The following is a 19,114-nucleotide window of genomic DNA, read 5'->3' as shown; positions in this document are numbered from 1 at the left end:
GCAATCTGATTGCATTAACTAGAGAAAAGCAGAACAACAAGCACCTAGCATTTTAGTGCTGAACTTACTTTCAGTTGAATTAGTGGCCATTAGGATTGTAGACTTAGTTAACTTAGTTATTTTTCCAAGTATTTGTCTAAAATTTTAGGTTGATTTTTTTGTGGCAAGCTTAATTCTTTGTCAATCCTTTAGACCCCAGGCAATCTCTTTAACAAGACTAGATCCAAACCCTCCACCATTTTCAGATAGCTGCTGAGTAGGGCTTCCCCTGACCCCCGACCCCCCATATTTTTGGTAATATATGATGTCAGATTATCATAAACTACAAATCTTTATTGGGGTCAGAATGAATCCCAGATGGTTGTGCAAAGAGGAATCAAATGGTGAAGAACTAAAAACACAAGAGAAATGTAAAACATTCAGAGAAAACTCAGGCAGCACAACTGGTAACATAACAGATGAGAGAACAAAGAGACTGAGGAAGATAGAACTATGCATACACACTAGAGGAGGGCTAACTGGGGATTAGACAGTTCCTGGAACGAGACAATCAGGGGGAGAAGGACAGGAAGCACTGCAAAGGAAAATAAACTTTCACAGTAAAAGAGGAAATAACCAAAAGACATAAGAAACAAGGAAACAGAAAAGGACCAAGGAATAAACACAGAATAAGGGAAGCAGAAACACCAGAAAGATCATAACAGTTACTACTATAGCACTAAAACTGTTACAACTAAGTAGATGCAACCCCCCCCCCCAAAAAAAAAAAAAAACCCCAAGAAAGCACTAAATCTAAAACTCATTAATATAGACATAAAGTAAACACAGAAACCTAGTATCATTAGGGCTGTACTATGAATTGGATTTGGGCTTATTGACTTCGGGCCTAACCCTGGGTTTTTTTGTACTATAAATGTGTTTCTCTTCACAACAGGATGTATCAACATGGTGAACAAAACCTGCTCCAGAGCAGGTAGTATTCAAGATTAGAGATCAAGAGGTATGAAATCACTGCCTATCACTGTAGAGAGGTGACAAATCAATTGTCTGGGAAAAACAAAAAACGTCACCATTCCTGGAAGACTCCTCAGACCTCTGCATGCAGATAGCTGATGGAAGACAGTTCATTTGTTTTTTCTGATGAGCATCAATAAGAAATATAGATTCTTAGACTCAACTTGTTTTATCCTGTTGGCTGCAAATATTTTCAAAGCAAGTTTATTGTTTTACACATATATATTTTTTCCTTTGTTAACCCCTTACCCTCCAGAGATTGCTCTACAAGACTAGATTTTAACCCTCCATCTTTTTCAGATAGCTGCTGAGTAGGTCTTCCTATGAAATATTTTTTCTACAGTTGAGTTGTTATAATCTATCAGATTCTCCTGTATTTTCATGATAGAGCTGTGATTTTGAACAGTAACAAGAGCTCATCTTCAGCTCAGCTTGCAGCATCTCCAATCCAGTAACAATAAGCTCAGAACCAAATTTTATGGAAGCCCTGTTGCATCCTTAATCCTTATAACTGACAGATTCTAATAATTCATCCTATCTTCACAAGTATGGTGAAAATGTCAGTGATTAATAACTATCGTATTTTTATACAGCACTATATTCTTAAAATCCCGACTACTTCCCAGAAACAATAAAAATCAAAATATTTACAATTAATTGTCTCTGACAGTTATGATCTCTGATTTATTCTCAGGGCAGCCACTGAAATTTTATTCTACTCCTTTGTGATTCTGTGAATGTAATGCATCCGTAAATCATTTCATAGATCATTTCTCTTTTTAACTTTTAAAGCAACACATTGTATTTGCAAGCTTTAAAGATTCCAAAGTGATCAGATAATCTTTCATAAGCATACAAAGGAGAGGAGAAATGCAAACAGCGTGTGAATATAAAAAGTCTGCAGATGTGATTTCTCTTCAGCCACAGCAAAATCTCCAGATGTCATCACTCATGGGGTCTTTAAATATTATCAGTTCTTTCATCATCATTCTGTATCTTACCACAATCATCCTCGTTTCCCATTATGCAACAGAATGTAACATTAGTAACAGAAAGTTAAACTAAATGTTCATCTTAAAAAAAGATTCATATTATCATTATTGAGATTATAGTTCTTTTAAGCTAGAAATGACCATATTTGAATGACGGAATGGGAGGCTAAGTTATGTTAAATGAAATGATTCTTATACAGTGCTTTTCTACTCTATCTGAGCACTCAAAGCACTTTATACAACTTGCCTCACTCACCTTGCACTTTTCCCCTATAATCTTTCTATCAAAGGTTCATACTCAGATAAATGCATCAGAAAGCACCTCGGGATTAGGATCTTGCCCAAGGATATTAGTATGCAGACTGGAGCAGACAGAGATTGAATCACGAACCTTCCAATCAGTAGCTGACCTGCTCTACATCCTGAGCTACACTCACCCAACACATCAGTAGCGTAGGCTGTCTCATGACAGATAAAATGGTCACCTAAGGTTAACAAGCCTGGTCCACAGAAACGAAGCACCAACTCCTTGGATGGTACGTTAAGTGCACAGTGAGCCATATTATTAGCCTAGTAATTTCACTAAAATGCTTGAGTTCAGTAATTAATATTAGCTCAGGTGAAACCTAGCAGATGGAACATGGCTACAGTTCATTCCCCAAACACCTGCCAATCATGTCCCTCACTCCAGCAGTCATCAAGACATTGATTTATTGGATTGAAATATTTTTAACCCTCAGTGGTTACTAATCAGTACTGTGCCAAATATCTTTGTATCTGCCAACTTTGAGCAGTTTCACTGATGACATAACAGTGGCAACAAAGTCCAGTTTCTGCCTTTTGTAGATGATGTCCTTTTGTTGGTTTCACTGAGCCATGTCCTCATGCTTGTGATGACAAGGTTCACACCCAGTTTTATTGATGTTTTTGATTCTTAGAGGACCAAAATTTACAAAATGGTCATTTTATATTTATAGAACTTGAAGCTAGAAATTGAGCCCATAAACTCTTCAGCTCCTGTTACTCAGATCACAGGGCGGTTTACCCATTAATTTTAATACTCTTGACTTTTTTTTTGCAAACATAGGAGTGACGCATGAGTGTCATTACAAAGAATCCTGGTTTAAGACAAGCCTGTACTGGCTTTGCTTTTATACACAATCTGTGCTCATCCATTCATTCATCAATTTTCTGCTGGTTATCTTTTTTTGCATTGCAGGGGCAGCTGTCTGAGCAGAGACAGCTACCCCTGCATCCAGTGAATCCTGGGTGTGCCAAGGACCTGCTTGGGACAGGACATGCCCGGAATACTTCACCCAGGAAACGCCCAGGAGGCATCGAAGTCAGATGACCGAACCATGCCAACTGGCTACTTTCAATATAGAATATGGCAGAGCCCATTACTGAGCACAGTAGTGGTACTCAGAGATGGGCCTCTAATTCTCCTTTGGTTGGAAAGAGTGACTGGAAAGAAAAGTGAAGGCAGTTTAACCAGCAGATTAACACTTTGGAATGTCATTTTTAGCAAACACATAAGGGTGATGTTCAGATATCTACTTATATGTAGCTAAATACTCTATTTGCAAAAGGCCACACCAATCAAATATAACGTTTTTCTTTTCTTTTCTTTTTTTTACAAGTACTGCTCCAGACATGATACATAAATAGACAAAAACCTCACCCTCTGATCTAGTTGTTTTGGTTTTCCACGCTTTGCTGTTAAGGCTTTAGTTAAAGTATTTTGAATGACAAACATCACATACAGTCAGACCTTGTTAGCATATCACAAACATTCCGCTAGAGGACAATAATTCAAAACCAGTTCTTTAACTAAAAACAACTGCTCACAATTAGTGGTGAGACTTGATGTATTTACACCAGTGCTGTCTTTTTCTCTACATGGGTGGGAATTTGTACTTTTGGTCTGATGTGTCAAAGATTGGTTACATTGCTTGAGGCTAAAATTCAGATGTACACATGTAATCCTCTTCTGAGATACTGAATATACACATTTGTGGGTTGCATGTTTCTGGAGTTTATCACTAACACACTTGTCACAGTTGTCATTTTTCTCCTTTATATCTATCAGAGTAAATGGTTTGTTTTGAGCAATGATGGCACACTGTGGTGCAAACTGATCAAATATGCAAGAGCTGATGCAATGAATCAGTAACTCATCCAGCCACCAGCAGTGACTTCTGAACAGTATATTTCATTTTTTAAATCTTCTTTTTCGAACAGTTAACATGGAAAAAAACACAAATGTAGAAAAATAAAATTGATCGTTTTATGGAATTTAATAGACTTTAAGAAGTTATTTTACACAGATTATAATGTGATGTATACATAAAGGTTCCGAATGGGCTATCAGAATTTTTTTTTTCTTTTTGGTGTGTGTGTGTGTGTGGGGGGGGGGGGGGTCATTTCACACAGTTCATTTGATTGCCAAACAATTTTTACCATAGTTTTCATGAACTTTTTTTCTGCCAAAAACAAGATACAAAAACTAATGCACGAGGACAAAAATTACGCTGATATTTGATGAATAATCAAATATCCTGGCTGGCAGGAGGAAAATAGATATTGTACATCCTTTGTCCAATATAACCACTATCTCTCCTTAACACATCCAAACCATCTCAATCTTGCCTCTCTAACTCTTCTTTCTCGAAAAGTTTATTCTGTTTATCTGGATACTGCATTTTAACACTCATCCAAGTGACACATTCAGTCTCCAGACTCAAGACTCAAATATATATTTAGCCAGCTATATTAGGAAGATCTTGGCAGAGTTTCTTTAATTTTGGGACAAATGCTCAGTGTAATACACTATGTGTAATGATTTCACAAGGTAGATGACCTAAATGTAGGATACAGCTTCCTGGATCATAGATCACCTTTTACTAATACTTGAGGGAATGCCACCCACGCAGATTAAGTCTTTTTTTTGTTTTTAAACACAGGGCTTTGTTCACTGCAAGTTCACAGGTTGTAAAACTAGACCTACAGAAGTTAAAACCAACTTGCCAGACCTCACTGATGTAGAAAAAACGACACAGAAACTGGTAATTGTGTGTCAGAGTTTCCATAGCATGGAGTGAGTTACTGACAGCGGCTCACTGTGATACACTGCCGGGGCATTCAGCACAGGCCAAAGCAAACCACTGTCTTCCAACTTGCAGCTACAAGGCAGAATTTGAACTAAACAAATAACTTCAGAACTGTGTGACAGAGGAAACTATTCTTTCCGTTATAGTGAGGTAATTAATGGGTCATAGAGAATGTGAAAAAGCAGCAATCCTTTCATTAGCTCTTTGGAGCCTTTCATTCAAAATGTACTATTTTACTTTGGTGACTTTTCTTTGGGCCTAAAAAATGTTCATATCCTGTGTTTTCTGCAGGGGTTTTGTAGATGTGAACTGCAGATTGCATGTCATGGGAATTTTTAGTCAGAATTTTCAAGACATGGAAAAAAGTAAGGGACAGCAGAATGGTATTATGATTACCACCATTGCCTAAGAGCAAGAAGATTCTAGGTTTAAATCATTCATATGGAATCTGTGTGAGCTAGTGTTATCCTATATATCCTATCCATATGCTAGCTAGTGTTAGCATAGAAGAAAATGTATGTTTGGATTGAAGAAGATAAAAGATGCTCTCTAAAGTGCATGTGGCATGAGAAAGTACACATTCAAAGATGTTTATTTACAGTACCACAAAATATGTTTCCTTTGTGCAACTTTCCAGCTGCATCCTTTCACTCTGCACACCCTACTCAAATACAGAAGGCATGATCAGACAATAGTCATCAGTGTCACGGTCCTGGGTCGGTGACCCAGTGTTTTGTGTATTGTTATTTTATCATTTTCTTGTAATTTGAGATTTCTAGTGTTTAGTATTGGTTTTGTTCTGTGCCAGTTTGTGTCCTGCATTACTTTGACAGGCTGTGCACTACGTTGGTGTTTCTAGTTTGGCGTCTGCCAGTTCTGTCTGTTAGTTGATGTCAGCTGTGTCTTCCAGGTGTTTTCCCTTTGCCCTGATTTCCTCTTGTATTTAGTGTCTGTGTCTGCTCCTGCTCGTCGTGGTGTCGTACCCTCATTCTGGCCTGTGTGTTTCACTTTCATGCCCTCATCGTTCTGTTCTGTTCCGTTTCCTGATTTATGCCTGCAATAAAGCAGTGGACTTTGAGTTTAAATTCCGCCTCAGCAAGTCTGCATTTTGGGTCCTTTTTCCTGCCTGCCTACACACAGCCATGACAATCAGGTTCTGGTCAGCCTCCGCTGACACCACACCTGAACCTACGGCTCCAACCTTCTCCTGCAGCCGAGCCACAAACCGACGACCTCTCCTGCCTTTTGCCTTGTGACAGCTCATGATTTATTGGTAGGCTTCAGCCACACTCTCACCCTTATTTAGATAAGAAGGAGAACAAAGATGAATTGATGGACAAATGGACAATGATGCATTTTCAGATGCTTCAGAACATTTTAGTAGAATTCTGTGAAGACAGTCTTAGAAAATTTTCAGAAAATCCTAGAAATTCAGGTGGGTTTGAGACAGAAATTTGAGGTCTGTTGTGAAACTAAAGAATACAGTTTCATGACTGAAAGTGTGAAAATAAAACTGATCTGAAGCTACAGAAATATCACAGGTGTCTGTCCATCTGAGAAGATGACTTTTGCCAAATATGCATGAAGTAAATCTTTTCATTTTCATGGATTAGCTCATACAGTGTGCGCTACCACTAAAAGTTAAATATTTCTGCTTGTGTATTCAAATTGCCTGTAAAGTTTAGTCATTCCGCTGAAACCCCTTTTCATTTCTTTCTGAATCACAAACAAGAGCAATTTGAACCCGATCTCAAACAATTTTGTATCCACTTTATGACAGCATATTATCATGAGGAGTCACTTTTATTTCTCTCAACCAGCTCCTTTGGCTCCACCATATGGTGCATTTACCAAACCTGTGGTTGTGCGGTCAGTTCATACAGGCTGATGATTCATATAGAGGCCATGAGAGAGCCAGCATAAACATTGTTGGATGGAAGACCATTGAAGTTTGAGCCACAAACTTAAACTGAAGAAAATCACTGAAAAATGTGCGGTCTGGACTTGAAAAACCAGCCTGAACTGCATTAACATTTCTGAATATGAGTGAAATACTAATTGGTGGTTCAAAGTGTGTTTTGATGTTAGGAAAGCCAGGCAAAAGTACATTTAATAAGGTCTTATAGACAAAGTGATCCTGGTGACAGATTATGTTTCTGGTTTGCTCAACTACTTTCCAGCTGATGAACTTGGCAAGGTTAAACTCTGAGCGTGGGAGCCCTGCTTCGTCCCTGGAGGTTTTATAACATTTGTGGCCAAAAGAACAAGGGGAGGGGAAAGGAGTGAGGATTTTTTACTGCTGTAGCAGCACACATGCATCCACTGATGACTCATACTGCTGGCTCTGCGTCTTTCCACAAGAGCCATAAAATTCAGGGGCCTGTAATGAGTTTCACATTGAGCAGCAGAGCAATAAATGCACTTCTGCTATCTGCAACTTCTGAGTCACATAAGAAACCACAAGGACACTCAGCTCTTCCCTTCCTCAGTGCCTACTTGAATTCAAAATGGGCATTTTCTAGGATCCCCAGCACGCCTTTCTGCTATTGTTCATTCATGGTCAGCTTAAATGCTGAGCATACAGTCTGCAAATCTCTCTGGATTGGTGAACTTTGGCTCTGGCAAGTTAAATGTCTAAGGTGAAAGACCAAAGAGTTCTGAGGCAAAAGAAGGAACAAAAGTTTCCCCAGTAAGTTCTGGAAAAATGTTCCCCTTTTAGACTAAATTATTTTACAGTAAATGTGGGGCTGAGAGATTCCTCGTGGAAGTCTTTTCACAGTCTGATGATAATTTAGATCAGATATTTCTCAATAAAGTAGAAGGCTAGTTAAGCTCGTGTGATTCTGATGTCTAATGCTAAGTTGAACAAGAAGTTTGTCATGGAGGAACGTCCCTATTTTGTACAATAAACCTGCTACTTAGGGAGTTGCATCTGCCCTAATAAAAAAAATCCCCTAATAGAATAATAGAAATGTAATTCACATTAGATCGTGGCCAAAGCACATAATTCCAGTTGTTTTCATGAGCTATTGTTACCAGAGCAAAATGCCACTTAACACTGAAAATCTTTCTTTAAACTCTAAATATTTAAGTTTTAATCAGAAAAATCTGGGAGTAACAATGGATTGTAGGCACTTGAGAGATTTTATGATGAGGACAATTATGCATTATGTTTATGCTCCATGAAACAAAGATAACTATATAACTTCTGAAATAACTGAAACCGCCTGTTATAAAGTTGGGATCTCTTCCCACAAATGAGTTCTACATTCATAGCCTTTTCCTTTGGTTCAGTTAAATCTTGCAGTAAAATCCCACCGAGGCTTACAACAACAAACACAGTGCAGCTCTTACTGATTACATACCACTTTGCCTGTACTCACATTAAAACCATAAATGCACTCTTGACCCAACAATACTTGTTAACGAAAGAAACAGGGTTTTGAGGATGATTAAGAAACTGCCCGCAATTCACTTCAGAGGCTACAAACTGATTAGTACTGAGGGAAAGGGAACTGGGATCATTTACAGTGACTGACTCCTTGAGGTCCCTGACCTCCATGTAAGGTAGCAACATCACCACAAGAGGAATTCAGCTGCTTCCAGTGGAAGAGAAACAGATTAAGGAGTATTTTCCCATCACGTTCCTCAGGTTGTTTAAAGAGCGACAGATGCTTGAAATCTGACGTCGTGTGCAGTTTGCCAGGAAAATGTTTCAAGTCAAAACACTTCATTACACTGTTCAGGTGCATGTCCAACAGAGCTTCCTGTGTTTGTATGTGGATGACAGCTTGAATGATAAAGATTTTCAATAAACCAAAACATTAGGAACTCACTTTTTAAGAGGAAATTTGAAACTTTATGAATGTAATTCTTCATCTTTTATCTATACTTAATTGCAGGTTTAACAGTTTGGGTTTCAAACAAGAACAAAGAGGTAACAACATCACCTGTTGTTTGTGTTTGTCAAGCACACTAGATTCTTAGTATGTATCGGAACTGATTTGAAAATGTTAGTGTTGACTTTTAAATCTCTTTATGGCTTCTCTACCTGTTGTATGAGGCTGGTTCAAAACCTTTGGTCCTTTGGCAGATTTTTCTTACCCATCTCTATTGTATAGCCAAAAGCTAAGGGCAATTTGTTAGACCTTCAAAAGTATGGAAGATGTGAGGCCATACATTTAGAGTCACTAACATGATTGTTTCAAGATCATTTGCATCATCTGCATCTGGGTCATGTTCTGCACCTGCTGCAGGTTGAGTTTACAGAGATGTCATGAAGGGATAGATTATTTGGTTATTTGAAATTGCTTGTTGGAGTGAGTGGTTGCCTATTTGTCTGTGTCAGTGACAGACTACCAACCGGTCTATGGTGTACCCAACCTCTTGCTCTATGACAGCTGGGATTAGGTCCAGCCCCTCCTGTGACTTGGAATTGGACAAGTGGGAGAAAATGGATACACTAACAAATAAATCCTTTTATATACAGTCTGTAGGTGGCACAGGAGCGATGTTACTACTGTGTTAGTATGACATAGCTCACTTTCTTGTCAGATACTACCTAACAAGAAGTCAACATTATAACCACCAGAGCCTTTAAGCTAAACTTAGCATTGATTGTCAGACCCTTAAAAACATATTCCTAGAGTTTTTTTGTTCATTGATGATTATCCACTTGTTTTTCCAGGAGCAGTCTAATTTTTGCGAAGCCAGTTTTATTTCATACTGAGTGAAAAATTCATAAAACCCTTCTCTCCGTTATAGTGATTTGGTGTCTTAGGAACAAAAATCGAAGATTTGTTGTTTAGCCAACAAATTGACAAACTGTTGCCATTATGGTTCCCCCCCCCCTTCCTTTTTCCATTTCATGCTGAGGTACTTTAATCAGACAGCAGTAAAACTTACGTCCATTTCCTGTCTGTCAGGAAAACATTCCTTCCATCCTGAGTCATCAGTGTGAAAAGTGTTTGCAAAGTAGATAATTTAATTAAGATTAATCTGCTTTGATTTCAGAAAAGAAAACAGGAAGGAATGTTTACGATAACAAGTCACTTCATTGTTGCAGGAAATCTTGTCCCATAGTTGATCAAAAATACTTTTAGTTGTTTACAGGGCTGCTTATATGCTTCTACTACAGGAACCCATAGAAAAGTTGCAATGACAAGTCAACTTCAAGTAGGCGTGCACAAATGGAAACAATCATTTTAAAAAGGAGGGGCACTCGCACAGCAAGTCCAGAAAACAAGTACAGCTTTTATTTGAGCAGCTCATTCTGTCAGTTAAGGTTTTTTGGTTTATTTCCAGACTGCTGTGGGGATAAACAAAAAGTATTTTACCAGCATAATATAATCTGCAGTATGAGCATTGCTTTAACAATATAACAGATAGCTTTAAGATGGCCTTAAGATGTTTATGATGATGTTAACTTTGTATTTCAGGGGCAGTTATAACCATTTTATACATATTGCATATCTGTGCTTATTTGAGTTGATGTTCAGGTTCTTTAAAGGTCGTAAGCTTCACTGACGTGACTGTTCAGGTGATACATGCTGAGGGAAAACTAGAACATAGAAGGAATTGCAATACATGCTTACAAAACACGTATATCAGTTTATTTTATTATCTTTTATATGTTCATATTCTTGTATTAAGGTTTTAGTAGAGGTTCTTGGTTAAAACATTTATTTAGTAGAAGACATACACATAGTCTCAGTGAGCTTCTGGTCTGGTAAAAGGTCAGAAGTGCAACAGGTGAATTGAGAAAGAGCATTTGAGGACGAGACACAGACAGTAGGTGAAGAGGTGACACAAAGAGCATGTGAGGTCAACACACACACACACACACACACACTTTAAATTAGATTTATTTAGAGGAAGAGGTTAGTTATGTTTGGCTGTAACTGCAAAATTGTCTTGGTAAAAGAGGAACCGTTTCTTGGTGTCTCGGCAAGAAAGAGGAACAAGACAAGAACTGAAAGGTAGACAGGAAGGGCTAGCCATGAAAATAGAAGATGATTTTCTAGGTGAAAAGTCATGATGATGTTGATCTGATCTATGTATAAAATGTATCTGTGACGCATGAAGGGGCGTCAGTAAACAAACCCTGATGTTATAAAATAATTGTTTGTGCTTTAGTAAGTCGAAGATCAATTGCTGTGTTCAGTGATCTTCCCACATGTGAATTAAAATCTTCGTTTGACTTCACCCGGCCGGACCAGTGTGGTTATTTTTCGATCACCTCTTGTACCCTTTCTCAATTCTTGAATCTTAACACTGCCAACCAGTGCAAAGTCACATGTCCGCAGATGCTCTGGAAGTGGTTTTTGTAGACTTGTTCCATAACAGTCTGCAGTCCAGATTTTCACCTTTGTTGAATTTGAAGCAAAGTAAACCACAATCTTCAGTTTTCCTTTTTATGTTTACCCAGATTCGGTCTGGTCTATTTTGCATTGAAATTCCTCTAATTCTGGTTTAGTGCATACTAACTGCCTGGATTGCAAGAGTGAGCAATAGCTAAATTATGGTTGTCACTTGTGTTGGTGAGGTGGTTTCCAGAAGAAAAGGCTGACTGTAAGTCATAGGCATAGATTTTATGGCGGATGCAAGTACAGGAGACATGTTCAGAAAAAATGAGCAAAAACACACCATCTTTATGTTTGCACCAGTCAGTCAACAACCCACTGTATGATACTCTGGTCCTTAAGCAGGAAACCAATGAACAAATACAGCTACAGCAAACAAAATACAAGGAAAAATATTTCATTTAGAAGTCCACATTGAAACATCCTCTGTGTTTTTACTGCAATGCATAGACTCTTCTTCACATGATGTGGGACCTTCTGCAGTCCTCTGGTCTTTGTAAGTTGGGATCTGCACTTGTGCCAGCTCAGCAGCTACCCAACACAATATATTTCAGTCTGTCTCAGAACACAATGCAAAACTCTGTAATTAATGTAGATGTGAGCCAAACAAACTGTTCCCAAAACACCTCTAAGTTCTAGTATTGCACACATCTTCATATTGGTTGCAGCTGTTCCTCAAACTCTGACACAGGATCTGAAGCATGCAGCTCAAACACTTGGTGATAAACTACATGATTCTCACCATATCTACTTAGCTTTTATTAATCACACCATCATGCAGGTTGTGAGAACTAATTTAAAACTGCACAGCTGGAATTATATGAGTCACAGTCTGTTAAGCTGCTGTGATTCAGTGACTGTGCTCAGCTTAGTGTGTACCTTCAACTTTAGCAAATGTCAATACGACCCTCTTCTATTCTTTCTACATGCTCAAACAATTTGCACAGATGTTCATAGTGGTTGAAAATGTCCAAATGTTCAGCTCTACAGAGCCCCTGTAGAAAATCTAAATGAAATTTCTGTACGTCTGCTTTTTATGTGCATGTGTGAAGTTCCCCCAAAATGTATGAGAAAGCACAATGTAAACAGGAAGTTCATTATTTTGAATTTATTGTGCAATTCTCACATCATTTGTACAGGCACTGCACTTGAACTCCTTGAGATGAACATCATACTCGGGCAGTCTTATCTTTAGACCTTTGCAATGTAAAATTGTGTAGTTTTTGAGTCTTTGTCTAATGGAATGTTTGCAGTACCGCGGTGAATTTCACAATAAAAAATAAGCTGATGTTTGTTAATCTTCATCAAACTTAATGCTCGTTAAGAATTAGGCCATAAAGACTTCTTCCATATGCAAATACTGTGTAATATTCACAGGTCTATGGACATTTACATTATGTGTTCTATACATAACATATAGCTTTTTAAATTGCTGGGTGTTCTCTAAAGCTACACAGTGCCAATGGGAAGAGATGTCCAAATTGTTTGTACAGCATCCAAGAATAGTAAAAAACAATAGAAACATAAGAAAAAAACCAACACTGAACCTGAGCCTCCAGAATATCCAAAGATAACATTGTCTGTCTATTAGACAGATCCAGATCCAAACTATTATTTGGATCTGGGGGGAACATAAAGCCACACGACATAATGTTCCTCAGCCTTGCACAGAACAACCCAGAGAATTCAGGGAAAGCTAAAATAATAATATGGCATTGAGAGACTGTGGCTTACTTTTAACCAGAGTGAAATGTTGGAACTAATCTTTTGGGAACACAAGCACTTCAAAATGGTGATTTAAAGAAACCTACAGTGAATGGACAGACAGTAAAAACAGGTAAATCAGTTTAATATACTGTTAAAGCCAACTCTATAAGAGCTTTAAAGTTTTATCACAAGGTGAGGTTAGGTCTTTAATCTGGGTATAAATTCTAATCATAATCAAGTTCAGTAAATGGAGTGAGTTTTTTTTCTTACCTTTTATTATCTTCTGATTTTGCTGCTGTTTCTGTAGCATCATGGTGATATGTTAGCATGTTTTTCAGCTTATTTACTACATTTTCGACATTTGCTAATTAGCACTAAACATTGTACAGTTGATGATGAAGGGAATGTCATTAGTTCAACAGGCATTTTGTCATAAACCCATACTGAGTAAACAAAAGGTAGGAATGTTGTCTATGTTGCAAGAGAGGCAGTGACAGACTAGTAATAACTAAACTATGAGTTAACACAACAGCTGAAATTACTTTCTGGGGAGGAATAGATGAAAAATACACACAAGAGCTAATGAAAGGCAGGTGAGCTGGCTGGTAACAGTGGTAAGCTGATAGAGGCAGATCAAACACACACCCACACACACACAATTTAATAAATGCCTGTTGCCTCACCTTATCTCTCCTTGTGTCTTTTACTCACCTTTTCCACATTCATCTCAGGAAGGAGGGACTGTGACACGAGGAAAGCAGGCGAGAAAAGGAATGGAGGATGTGCAAATTGAGAAATGAGAAAGGGGGCAAGCACTCAAAACCTTTTGCTCTTGCTATTTTTGGAGTTGTTCCAGGGTGTTCAAAGTGCAGCACTCTGTTCTTTCTTTCTTTCTTTCTTTCTTTCTTTCTTTCTTTCTTTCTTTCTTTCTTTCTTTCTTTCTTTCTTTCTTTCTTTCCTTCTTTCTTTCCTTCTTTCCTTCCTCTAGGTACGTCATAGGTTGACATTTAATGTCATATGAGACAAAATGAGCTTCTGTCTTCAATTTTCATTTTTAGCATAGACTAAACCTTCCACATGCTCATAAATAACTCTTGGGTGGAACAGTGGTTTGTGCTATTGTGTCAAAGCAAGAGGCTGCATGGTTTGAACCTGTGTACAGCATTTTGGAGTGGGGTCTGCACAGCTTTTCCTTCTGCCATCAAAAATCCAAAGTCAAAGACACTCATGCAAAAGAGTTACTTAATGCCAGGAGTTTAACTTCCTGTTTTTAAAAAAAGGTTACAGATGGCACTAATGGTTAAAAAACAAACAACATACAAAACAGTGCACTAGAATTAGAATACTACAGTTTTTTAATGCGTGCCTTTTTGTTTTGCATGCTTCAGCTATTTATTGACTCCCTAAACTGGGCCCCAGCCATCAAAACCATTAAAACCTGGCCTGACTAAAAACTCTGTTTTTTTCCTTTTTTCATTTTTAAGAGTTATTAGTCATCCAGTCAACATGACAGGTGCTACAAGCACGGTTAGCATTGATCTTTAGCCTAATTATGGTTAGGAGTGAAATTCTTCTAGGAATACTGGTAATTTCTACCATTTCTGTTTTTTTGTTTTTTTTTTAAACATGTACATGTTAGTGGGATACATTCAGTGTTGTTTTTTGTTTGCAGCATGATAAACATGGATTTTTGCCAGACATATTTTCTTTTAAAGCAGAAAACCCCCAAATATCTAGAATTTACAGTTTTTATCAAATATAACTAAAGCAGACAGTTGGGGTAGAAGTGTATTATGAATGTTCCAGCTGGCTGAGACTCACATATTGCAAGAGCCATGTCTGCTGTGTGCCCTTAGCCATGTCATTCCCTCAGCTTAAAACTTTTCAGAAAGCATTGTGTAACACTGAAGCTGTCCTAGTTTAAAAAAAAGACTTCTGGCACTCAGTGGTGATTTATAATGAATGGCATTAAAAATGTTTTGTTTTTAAAATCAAGTCAACTTTAAAGCTGTATTAAATGACAACACACTTTTGCTTGTCTTCCCTTTACTCTACCGGTGATCTGTATTCATTTTCCTACCTTAATTTCCTCTTTAATTACTTAAAGTCAGAAGGTCATGTCCCTGGGAGCAGGACATGAATGAAACAAGGTGGACTCATAAAAGAGCCATTCAAGTTTGGCTGGCAGAGGCACAGTCGAAGCCAAGTTTGCTCCTACAGGATATCTCCACTTTTAATAGCAGATTAGGAAATCTCTTAGATTGGACATGTGAGGGCTTGGAGCCCCATGGACCATTATCTGGGAACTCTTAACTGAGGTCACATGGTCATGGAAACAGCTGCGCTAGTCATGAGAATGATATAATTTTATTTCTTTATCTTTTGTTGATTTCTCCACTTGGCACTCCTGTAGCAGTGCCTCTGTAACATTCCCTTTGCCCTCCTCACATCTACCAGCTCTTTCACTTTGGCTCCCACAGCCCCAGCTTTCATCTCCTCCTCCTCCTTTCTGATCCTCTTTGTTTTTTCTCATCACCATCCTCTGTTCAGTCTCCCACATCCTCTTGGAGTCTTCTTCTGGTCTCATGCTTATGACTCATCATCCCACATGGAAACAGTTTTTGTGTGGATGTGAAAGATCTTTTACTGCTGTTAATGAAATTTTAAACAACACCCCCTCTGCAGTTGGAGCAGCGAGAAGAGATGTGAAAAAAGAGGAATTTTCTTTTTTTTATGCTGTTATCCAAATACTACTAGTTTTAATGGGAGCTTTTATGGTCTTTTACGTTTTGACATCTGGAAATAGCAAACAATATTTATTGTATCAGTTTGCTCACTTTGAGATCACAGTGTTGGCGAAGACTGCCCCCCAGTGGGTCATATTAGTACACAGTGTTTTATGTAATCTCTTTTCACATCCAAGGCATTCCCTGTGAGGTAAAAACACTCTACAGCTATCATGAGACTGCTGAACAGATTGTCTCCACCTGATCCAGATACTAACAGAAGTTATGATTGTCCTCGTACGTCTGCGTCACCAGACTCAAACTGCACATGTTACAATAAAATAAACAGAACCACCCACTGAATTTCAGAGCAGTCAGTTCATCAATCATCAATCAACAACCAGGCTTCCGGTTCCTGTGATTGCTCCTAAAACAGCAGCAAGTTAGTTTCAGTGGTTTATCAGCACAGTGGCTGTGACATGCAGCTCTTATAGTTACCTGAGCAGGATTGAGTGTTACATGAAACTGTTTAGGCAAACAGATTACAAACAATCACAAAGTTTAATCAGCCCATATTACTTTGAAAAAAATGTGTGATCAGATTATAATTACATTGTAGGGGGATCGTTTGATTTTATTTTCACTATGTCTTAAGATAAGTCAGCTTTAATTTTATGAAACTTGTTTTTTTTTTTAAGTTATGAAGCCCACATGTCAAAATACTCAGTGCACATTTTTTGTTTGGGCCTATCCTAGTTTTGTAAGGCGAATGTTGGAAATACTACATGAATTCAATTTTCATTCAAAATAGTTTTCACATTTAACGAAAGATTTGGGCTTTTGTGCCAAAGATAACAGTTTCACAGCTTGAAAAAATTATTTATACCACAAGGTGATTCCCAGAAAGCTATTAGCTGAAAACTTATATATATCTTGACACGGTATGCAGTGCATGCTTAAAGCAATGAGAAAACTGGACTAATGGAGGACAAAAGGTGAAGTGGCAGGCCTTAAAATTTTTTTTTTGCAGCAGCAGCAGCAGCAGTCACATCCATTAGAAATAGGAAAATATCCAGCAAATACCTGACACAGTACCTAGGAAATGCACCTGATTCAGCTGATCTATCAACTCTTCAATGAAGCTTGTTCACTGAAGCTTGTTTATCAGAAGCAGAAGGGAAACATGGAGAAAGGGATCATATTTCAGCCAGTGGTGTTTAAGAGCTTGTCAGAACTTATATCATTTTACTGGGGATTCTAAGTACAATTTTTAATGTTCCACTGACCACTGAAATGAAAAGTTAGACTGAAAATAACTGGTGAAATAAGTGCACAAAGCTTTGAAAATGGCCACTGATTTTGAGAGACAGTAAACAAATACAGACTTCTAAAAGGAAAAGCGCCTCGACTCATCTGTGCAGTCGTCTGTAACATCATGTGAGGAAGAAGTCACTTTTGACCCCTGGAAAAAATGACCTCACCCACAACAGTTCCTACCTAAACATAAGCAGCTGTGCAAAAGATGCTGAGCCAGTGACTCAAGTGCTGTTGTGGGTTTTTTTTTCTTAAACAAAACAAAATGTAATAATAATTAAAAAAAAAACCCCTAACAACAAAAACAGGAACATCCAGATGTCTGCCAGTCTTTCCTTGGGCTATTTTTTCATGTTAATTCTTTCTAAAATCTGCAAACTGTCTAGAGACTCACTGCAAACAACAATGAGAGGGTTGAACATGGAATCGGAAACAGTTATCTCAGCCTCTTCAAAAGAAACATGCCGAACTGAAAATGTGAAAGACAAAGTGTTCTGCAATGTGGACAGCATTTGCATGTATGGAGAGCTGACGATTATTTTTGTAGCAGCAGCTGTCGTGTGTTACAGAACACTCGTGGCTCTTGATCAGTGAAGCTGAAAAATCTGTGCAACATTTTAGTATGTCCAATATAACCTGGAAATACATAAATACGTGCTTCCTGACTGTTTAAAACAATTATACAGTAATGCACAGAAGTCATGAGCCACCCCTCGTTTCTTTATATTTTGCAAAGAAAATATGTGCAGTGAGTTACTGAAACATGTGAAAACATATGGACATACAGAATACAAGGGGAAAGCTGAGTTTGAGCAATTCTAATAAGCTTGGAAGTGAATATTTGGTATAACCGCCTTTATTCTTCAACTGTGTCTGAACTCTTTTTGGCAGCTTTCTTGTAACATCTTTAAATAGCCTTCAAAAATACTTCTCTAGGTTTCTTTCGTCTTTAAAAAAAAAAATGTTTCTGTCTTTTCTTCTCTCCTTCATCAAGACGATCTCACACTGTTTTGATAATATTGAAGTCGGTGCTCTGGGTAGTCCAGTCCATGTTTGATCACGTTCCGTTGGCTTTTACCTTTTCTCCCTGTTTCGCTGCAAAGGTTTCTTGACAGTCACCCTTTCATTGAAACAATTTCTTATGCCGTGTTTGTGAACTTCCGATGGATCAATGTCCAGGTGCTGTGTTGTATATTTTTCTGTTTCCTTTTGACACAGCTAGCTCTTTCAAAATCACCTAGATGGTGCAAAAATACTATTTTTATGTCTGTCAAACTGTTTTATCTTTGCAATTTTCCATATATTCAACCAAAGAAATGCCAGTAAAGACACAACGCTGGTTCATCCTTTGTTGCCTTTTTATCCCCGCATTTTTCATTGAACAGTGTTAAATTGTGTATTAAAAAATGCCATTGCTTTGAAAATGGTTGTGTACAAGAAGTGGACTTAAAAAGAGTGAAAAAGCATCCTGTGTGCAAAGACAGACTTGCTCACAACCACTGTGAATGTTGTAGAAATCCTCACCAAGTCATTCACAGAATCCTTTTCGCTGGGTTGAAAAGTCTGTTGTGTCCACAAATGTTCCTCCTCTAAGTTGATAAGGTCAGTAAGTACAGTAGTGCCTGAGTGTGCGGGAATTATTGTCATAAAAAAAGCCACAGCCAGTGAAATTGCTGCTGTGCTACTACTGCACTGGCACATGTCACATTCTAATACTGACAGTCCAAATTTTCTCTCCATACTGAAGTTCAGGTTTTGGTGTACACCTACCATGACGAGTTAACTGCTGTAGCTGCAGTGTAGTGACATTATTATTTACTTAAAACCTAAAAAAAAATAAATCAAATTCAAAGCTGGCTTCATCTGACAAACAGAGCCTCATCTCAAGG

Source organism: Aulonocara sp. 'chitande type north' Nkhata Bay, linkage group LG16 (assembly GCF_057382095.1).
Source record: "Aulonocara sp. 'chitande type north' Nkhata Bay isolate Kocher_YH1m ecotype deep benthic linkage group LG16, A_spYH_male_GT1.1, whole genome shotgun sequence".
NCBI classification, from domain to species: domain Eukaryota; kingdom Metazoa; phylum Chordata; class Actinopteri; order Cichliformes; family Cichlidae; genus Aulonocara; species Aulonocara sp. 'chitande type north' Nkhata Bay.
This window is presented reverse-complemented; position numbering follows the sequence as displayed.